The sequence below is a fragment of the Haliotis rubra genome, unplaced genomic scaffold, assembly GCF_003918875.1.
Source record: "Haliotis rubra isolate DU_JTF1 unplaced genomic scaffold, ASM391887v1 Scf31, whole genome shotgun sequence".
Classification (NCBI taxonomy): Eukaryota; Metazoa; Mollusca; class Gastropoda; order Lepetellida; family Haliotidae; genus Haliotis; species Haliotis rubra.
This window is the reverse complement of record NW_025766980.1, coordinates 3,450,612-3,459,411: the sequence shown is the minus strand read 5'-3', so window position 1 is coordinate 3,459,411 and position 8,800 is coordinate 3,450,612. Positions and strand designations below refer to the sequence as shown.

General features: G+C 38.4%; 1 protein-coding gene across 1 annotated transcript in view; it reads left to right on the top strand.

Moving 5' to 3' along the window:
* The first annotated feature begins 260 nt into the window (after nt 1-260).
* Nucleotides 261-8,800, top strand: part of LOC124283121 (alpha-(1,3)-fucosyltransferase C-like) — a 32,355-nt gene continuing 23,815 nt past the window's right edge. Inside the window, exon 1 of the mRNA XM_046719150.1 lies at nt 261-289. The gene's annotated coding sequence lies outside the window, so the exon portion shown is untranslated. The remainder of the gene's footprint in view (nt 290-8,800) is intronic.

Below are 8,800 nucleotides of genomic sequence, written 5' to 3'. Positions count from 1 at the left end.
TTAAGAATATCATACATTGTATGTCTGTGTTAGAGTATGAGTGTACCGATTGCGTGGTTCTCTCCCAGCACACACGCAACACGCTGCCAACTACCTGAATATAGATCGGCTATATTATAAGTTCCCGGGGCATTTTAGCTTTTGTGAAATACACCATCTGTTAGTTTCCGATAACTGTTGATCTCTTAGTGCATGCAGTCACTTATTCATGTTTGTCTCGAACAGATTTTCCTGTTTCATTGCGCGACAGATTAAACAGCTCCAATGGAAGTTACAGACATTTGTAACAGTAAGTAAACATTGTATTCAAAATTGTTTTAGTGAGGGTATGATGGCCTTTTCTCACTTTGTCACAAATATCTTTTTGCTCAATCCACACTCCGTTTTAATAGGATTCTCTGAGTTTTCTGACGAGGGAGAAATCTGAATGGTTGTTTGGAGATTTCATTTGAATAGGATACGATTTCGGCTATATCTGACACTTTTCCAGTTTCATTTCATAAACAAACGTATTAATAAACAAAATATAAAATATAACAAAAAATATAATGACTCTCGACTTTCTGATCACATTAGTGGGTAAGGGGAAATACATCAACTGACGGTAACAAGCGACATTATTCCATGTGTTTGCTCGGTCGCACAGTGGATGTGGAATTGAACGATTAAGTGATGAATATGAAGCGAACTGCCTCACTCTCTCACACACATCAAAGCTAGTTATTGCTAAAGGATATTGTGGATAACCATATACTGACTTGGTGATAAAAAGAGACATATTGGACCGAAAGTTATCCCTATAAAGAGAAATAGTTTTAAAGCATAGGCGTATGGCTCATTGTTGTCTTCGCGGAATCAAAGTGCGCCTTCTGTGGACTACAATTTCGAGTGTTTGACTCAATTGGTCTTCAGTAACCCATGCTCGTCGTAAAAGGCGACTAATGGGATCGGGTGGTCAGGCTCGCTGACTTGCTTGACACATGTCATCGTATCCCAAATGCGTAGATCGATGCTTATGATGTTGATCACTGGGGTGTCTGATCCAGACTCGATTATAACAGACCGCCGCCATATAGCTGGAATATTGCCGGGTGAGGCGTTAAAAAATAAACAATAAAAACTGTTTGACTCATATCGGCGGAATATCATATGGAAGGATGTACAAGAAAGAGCTACTGCCAAACTGAAATGTGTTTGTTGTCGAATGATGCTAATAAGCCTCAAGAGCGCGAAGCTACTGATGAACATCACCTTGTTCCGGAAATGAATAGCGGACATATATTAAAATAGTAAATTATAGAAGATGTTAGCTTTCATTTATTATTTGACATAAGTATATCATAAATTCGATATATATATTTGTTTTAACCATTTCTACAGTTGCACCACAGTGTTTCTGATGTGAATTGCTTGGAAAAGGAGGAAAATGAGGGGCGAGTCTATTGAACTCAGTAACTTACGACCTGTAGGAAGTCGCAGCTCGAGAAGACGATACAGTGCCTGTAATATACCTCATGTGCAGATCGCGCTGCAGCCGTGTAATGATGCAGCAGCCTCAACGATGTGTTCGTCAGACGTTAACTTATTTTCGTGTCAGCCCGATCTGTCGACAAATGAAAAATAGGATGTTGCTAACCGTCGACAGAATAAAAAAACTCGGAGCGTCGACATCGCACGCGTGGTCAACATACCGTGACGGTGTTAATTAATTAAAGAGATTGGTGTTTGCTTAGTGATTTGCAAGTGGCTATGGTGGCTACCGCTATGCTCGTATCATGAGTAAATGAATTAAGTTAAAGGTCACATGCAAGCAAAAAATCGAACATAATTAAAACACAATTATCACTTATTCATGACATATAATATACATTGCTGGTTATGAAAAAACATATAAAGAAAATTATAAGCGTACAATCGCAAATCAAAAGTGCAATATTGTGTACTTGGGTTTACTTCCCAAGAAACGAAGCAGCCGGGATACCGAACCCAGTCAGAGCGGGTGGGTGTGCACTCAAGTGTAACGGCTGGTTCATTTGCAGATGCCCTCACGGCTCATTGTGTGTGTATATATAGAGATGTTGGGTTTTGTAAATACATGCTCATTTTTTGTGTATAACATTTTACAATCAACAGACATCATAACATGTCATGTGTTCAAGTATCACACCTGCCTGTCTGTGTAATTACATAATGTGACAGAGACCGAACTCGGGCCATAAATCAATGCATTTTGTTTATGGTGTATAGCCTGATTGGTGTTAAGTTCAAATTGCATGTGGTGAGTGATAGCAGCTGTGTATTGAATATTGTCATTAGCACACAGGCAGGCAGACACACAGGTGTCAATAAGACAAGACATTGAGTTTTGTCTGTGACAACGACATATCTATATCACAGTTCGAAATTCTGTCAACGCTAAATAATGACATTGCTTTCAAGTATCGAACTGAGAAAGTGACTCGGTAAGAAGAACGTGTGGTGAAATAAACAAATGAAATTATATAAACAGTTAATTTACTGTCATAACATATAAAAAAGCTCGCGCCTGTGAGATATCAACAAAACATTAGAAAAATAGCTCACACCAAAGCCTTCACCGAGTATTCACTTGACAACCCGCTGCGCGAACCTATTTCACTGCGCATGTGCTATGAGCGCAGCCCAGCTGTTGAAACCACTTTTCCCCCAAGCGCTGGGGGAAAATTAGTGAATCTTTTGGACTCCGATTTCGCGCGGTTTTTTTCATGGCGTTATTTTTCAACTTTATAAGCTGAATTTGCATTTTTGATGATTTGTTTCGGTAAGTCCATACCGAAAGGTATCAGAATCTGCAAAGTTGTGTTTTACGTTGCATGTGACCTTTAATTAAAGAGAATGTCTTTTTAACAATTTGAGAATTAAGGTTGCAAACAGACTATTATTTTACATTATGCGAGTGGAAAGATTACCATTTTGGAATTTAACATGCAACAACATCCAGAAAGAAACAGAGAGCTTACAAATTATTTTGTGATATTGGAGTAGAAGGATTATCGAAATGTTGTTGTAAACATTTAGCATTTGGGTATATATTATAGATCATGAATGTTTTGTTACCACTGTCAAAATGGCAAATGCTATGGTGCGGGTTACACTGATTGACAACATTCATGGAGGTCAGAATCTTTAACACAATGGATTCAAGTACAGAGTCAACAGACGCAGAGCTCAGAAACATACTGGAGATGTACAGATGCAACCTGTCCATCGTATCTGGTTACAGAAAACAACCTGCTGAATATGGTCGGTTAAGATCACAATCATCCTGGTATTCCGTTTCTTACTGAAGTTGATGCCTTCAAGTCAAAGCTCCATCATCGTGCAAAGACTGACAACACTATGCCTATCTCCCAGATCTACCATGAAGAAGTCAGCAACTTGAGAAAGAATCCAGCAGCTGCTCCGGACGCCCTTCTCCAACACATTCCTGTCTTTGACTCCATGAGAACCAGCATGTATCGACAAAGACATAAGACCGTCCCTAAGCTTCCACAGACCCTTGCAGACATCAATCTAGAGAATGAGTGGACAACGACTGAAGCTGGTGATGACTTCCTTCACCGACTAGATGATGGCAACATTTTGCTCTTCTTCACCAGAATATAGAGCTTCTCTCTGCAGCAGATGTGATCTTTGCAGATGGTACATTCTCGTCTTCACCTCGACTGTTTGACCAAATCTACTCGATCCATGCTGAATACCAAGGACACATGCTACCCCTGATATATGGACTCTTGCCAAACAGAACAGAAGCGACCTACACAAGTGTGTTTGACTATCTGAAACAGACTGCAGCGACTCAAGGACTTCAGCTTTCACCTGATGTGTTTCGGTAGGACTTTGAACGTGCATCTCATAAACGCTGCCAGTATTGTATTTCCAAATACTCAGCTTCGTGGCTGCTTCTTTCATTACACCCAGTGCATCTGGCGTCGAACACAGAAAGTAGGCCTTGCTTCAGAGCACAAGTCAGACAACAATGTGAAAACGACGAGTGCGTCGAGCTGCAGCTCTACCTTTAGTGCCACTGGATAAAGTTGAAGATGTCTGGCTTGATGCCATTGCAGACGCCCCACTAGGTGAAAAGGCGACACAGCTGATGGATTACGTTACTACCACCTGGGTAGTAGGTCCATCACAAGAAAAAAATTTGGTGATCTCCAAAAATGTCCAATTTGGAACCAACTAGGAACCAATTCTATATATTAGTTTAACTTCACTCATCTGCATTCTTCTTGTTCTATGTGTCAAAAATTGATATTGACTGTTCTATTTACCGCTAGTATGGCCAGTTACAGTTATTTTGAAGGGTTAAGTCTAGATGCTTGTGATTATCTATGTCTTGAATTATCACACCGCTCATTGTAAGGTCAGGTTGGATGCTTCTGTTAAGTTTTCTACTAAACTGTAAAATAGGTTTGTCGCTGTGGTGACAATTATATACGTTTGAAAATGTTAAAACCTGCAATGAGAACACGACGCCACGCCAATAGCAACTCCATGATAGGTATTCTTGTCGATGCATAGAGAAGGGTTCCCATATTCATTCTTGTATCATTATCGAGATAAAGGGTAGGTTAGACATTTGGGTCAAGGTAAAAATCGTTTGATGTTTGATGTTTTGACAACGGTGTTGTTTTAAGGGATTCTACAAGATGAAAAAACGTGTTCACTCAAGGAAAGAAATAAGACATGTATACCAGACTACCAGTATGAGATTGAATCCATGTTAGTGAGTTCACAGTCACTTTGATTTATAAATTAGTTCACTCAATTCATAAGTTGTGAGTTATTCATTTTCTTGCAGAAACTTGCTATAAGAATTTTGGAAATGACAGTTTTTTCACCATTATTTCCACAAATTCAGTTATGGTAAATGCACAGTTAGACTAGAAGTTTCTTCCTACTTTTCGTGGTTGAAGATATCTATGTGTAAATGGTTACCGGTATATGTTCATTCTGAACAAGAGAGAAGGAGAGAATGGATCGCATGGAGATGCAGTCAGAAAGACTGCAGAGCAACAGTCTCAACATTGAACGACATAATGTCTAAAATTCCTGGCCCGCGTTTCACAAAAGCCTCCTAAATTTAGGAGGTCGTAGACCCTACGACCTTGTTTACGACCCTTTTCCGACCTCCTTTACGACCGTTTCACAAAGACGTCATATCCATGTCGTACGACGCGGTCCTAAATCCATGTCGTACATTGTATAAGAGATACTTTGTTGCATAGCAACGCATAAAGCGAGACCGAACGGGCACCTGCTTATCTTGTTATTCCCAAAGTATTTCAAAATAGAAATACAGTTTGAATAACAATGCAAATGTTATGTTTTCAATTCAATGTACAGGTTATCTTATGTTAAAAAAAAATATCAATAAATGAATTATTTTGGATTCTCTCACTAAATTTCATTGAAAATTACAAGAAAAAATATATAAATCATTTCCATTAATATTATCAGTTTTACTTATAAGGTTTGAATTAAATCGCTGTCCATTAACTTGTTCATATGAAACTGCAATATTAGTCCCAATGTATTGAATATTGCACACTATAGGACCTAAAGTACTTATACTGACACTAATAACAAGTATTTGACTTAAAATGAAGTGACAGAATAGGTAACTTATCTTCTACATGTAGGTTTTCAGTTGTCACAACACTCAGCGTATGTAATCAGCTGTTGAAAATAAACCGGGCTCAATCTTAAAAACTACGCTGCCGCCATATTGGCTGCACTGGTCACGTGACGAGCCGAGGCAGAGCTTAGGAGCTTTCCGAGGAGTGACCACTCCCCCTTATAGAGTCTCCCTGATACAACTAACTGAAAATCGTTCCTCATATGACGTCACTGCAGTGCTCTGGCGACAGAGTTACGTAACCTGTCTGTGGTTTCGTTGGCGGGCGAGAGTGAAGCAGGCGACTTTTTGGCAACTTTTAATCGCTCGGTATTAATTAACCACAAGTTTTTTAAAGAATGAATTTGGTGTTCCGCATAAGTCTAACCACAAATCTTTCTTATGTAATAGTTAAAAGAGTACAAAAAAAACAAAGTTTACTTGTTCTTTAAAAGACACATCATTTGGAACAGCTGCAGGTGAATGGCATATCACTCGTTTTTGTGGATATTTAAGAAATACACTTCGCTCTACCACCATGTATAGTGTAATAAAACACACTTTCGCCCTGAACTATTATAACGTTAAAGCACTCGGACGCAAGCGTTTCTTTTATATTACACTGCAGTATCTTCCACGGGAGAGTAATAACCACGGGTATATGCCAAATTTAATACTTTCTAAAGATAATTACGATTAATTTAAGGCAGAAAAGAAACGACGGTGTCGGTGACCTAAATTAAGAATCCTCGCACAGGGCTAACTGGCGCGCTGTTCTATTGATGTGTCTGCCCCCTACGTTAAGACGAACGTTACCAGAAAAAAACAAATGATAACAGTTTGATGACGGTTTACTTTCGGATTAAATATCTTCTCTGAATTATTTTAATTACATCTGTCATTAACGTAAACCATATGGGGCAATATGAACGTTGCATTTCTACTACCAGCGTAAGTTTAGATCAGTACATCCAGAGGAAGTTGAGTAGTCAAGCGACATTCCACAATTGCATTATGGGAATGTAAACATTACCAACGTTACCGTGTCGCTGAAAACTTGTGAGTCGAAATGACACATTTTAACCGTCGTAAAACATAAACGTAATGTTTCCACCAGTGATGTTAGCTGCGTGAAGCAACAGCAAACCAAGAAACTGGATGCAACGGTGTAGTTTACTGTAGGAGGCCGTACGAGGCGATGACAACTGACATGCATCGTGACGTCGCTTACATTGTGACGTAATGTAAAATGGTTCGATTACGAGGGGGCACACTAGAATGGCGCAGTGACGGGATAACGTCATTCAATTGTTACGTCATCAAAAGACTATACCTTTATTGTCTGATAATGTATTTTTTTTTTCGATTGTTCTAACCGCTCGGCATCTTAGAATGATGGATACATTCCTCGAACAAAGTAATAGCCTGACATTATTCTTATAACTCTTATCTGTTTTAATTTTAATAATTGCATTTTGTTTTTTATTCATTTGTCGTAGCATTCAACAGAATCATTGTTTTCGTCGTGAAGTAATGAGACAGACAACATACACTAGGGCGTGTGTGCGAATTATGATTTACATTGGCAAACTATAAAATGTCTAGATATTCAAGTTATAAGTATAGGCAGATCGCCTGATTTTTATTTAGTTTCAAAATGCATACAAGCTATGATAATAAACTAATTAGGATTATAAGACCAAATATAAAGACGCACGTTGACTAGTATCTACATACTGGTAAGTGGACGTTAACCACGTGAATGTAACAAGAAATTTATCGCGCAGTATTGTGACTTCGACCCCCACCTCGCTTCCGAGGAAGAAATCGTTATGTTACAAGTTGTGTCATGCCAAATCCTGTTGGCCATGATTCAAATACATATTTAACTACGAGTAGAAAGTAGTCCAATAGGATTTTGCATGACATATCTTATAACATAACAATTTCTCTCGTGGAAGCGAGGTGGGTGTCAATATAACACTACTTACAATATTATTGTCACTTCCACCACAACCTCGCTTCCGAGAAAGAAATCGTTATGCTTCAAGTTGTGTCATAGAAAATCTTTTTGGTCATCAATCATATATGTATATTGTACTACAACTAGTAAGTAGTTTTGATTCTTTAACTTCCGCGAAGCGATCTGAACACATTTAAGATATCGTTCCAAGCTTCCACAACGCTCGCTTCGCACTCACAAACATAACCCATTTAGTACGAACTACGGGGTCCGGTGGAAATTAGTGCATGGTGACACCATCACTCGACCCCCCTAGGAGGGCAACGCAACGATTCGTTTTGCTTTGAGTAAGTTTCGTTGTTCAGACCATCCTTTAATGTTGGAATATGGGCCAAAAGTAAATATAAAACAACATGAGCGATTCTGCCCTCTGTGTATTGTACTTACCATTGAATCAGAGTACCAATTCTTTATTGAATGTTCATTTTACTGTTATCTGAGAAACAGCCTGCTCCCACAATACTACATAAATAATCCATGTGAAACTAAATTTATCAACTTATTATTGTCTTGCAATTCTACAACTGTTAACAATCTTGCTAAGTTTATATTTCTTGCATTGACAAAAAGAGCGAAGTTTTTGAATATAGAGTATAAGATTAAATGAGACATTGTACATGTTAGCATACAGCTTAATATTATATATGGCGCTGGATTGTATTGTCATCTTTATAATTGTATAACGGGTCGGTGGCCCTTGTACGAAATTAACTCTCACTCACTAGATATAAGCTTACGATGACACATACTTAAACTAAACGTGACAAAATTCACTTTTCACCCAAAACATTGAACATTTAATATGTGTTCACCACTGCAATTTCGACTAGTCAAGTCCAAAATTGGAAATCTCATATTTCCAAAATTGGAAATTTTTGGAAACATCATCTTTTCAAAATTGGAAATGTCTTGGAAACATCATCTTTCCAAAATTGGAAATGTCTTGGAAACATCATCTTTCCAAGACATTTCCAAGCTTGTAAATGTGGATTTTTTTCCAGTGCATGGACTCTGCCAACTTGGAATCATTTTGAAAATGATGGACACAGAACTAACAATAATTTGGAAGGTTGGCACAACAAAATCAACAAGTATGCCATGAAGACACATCCGAA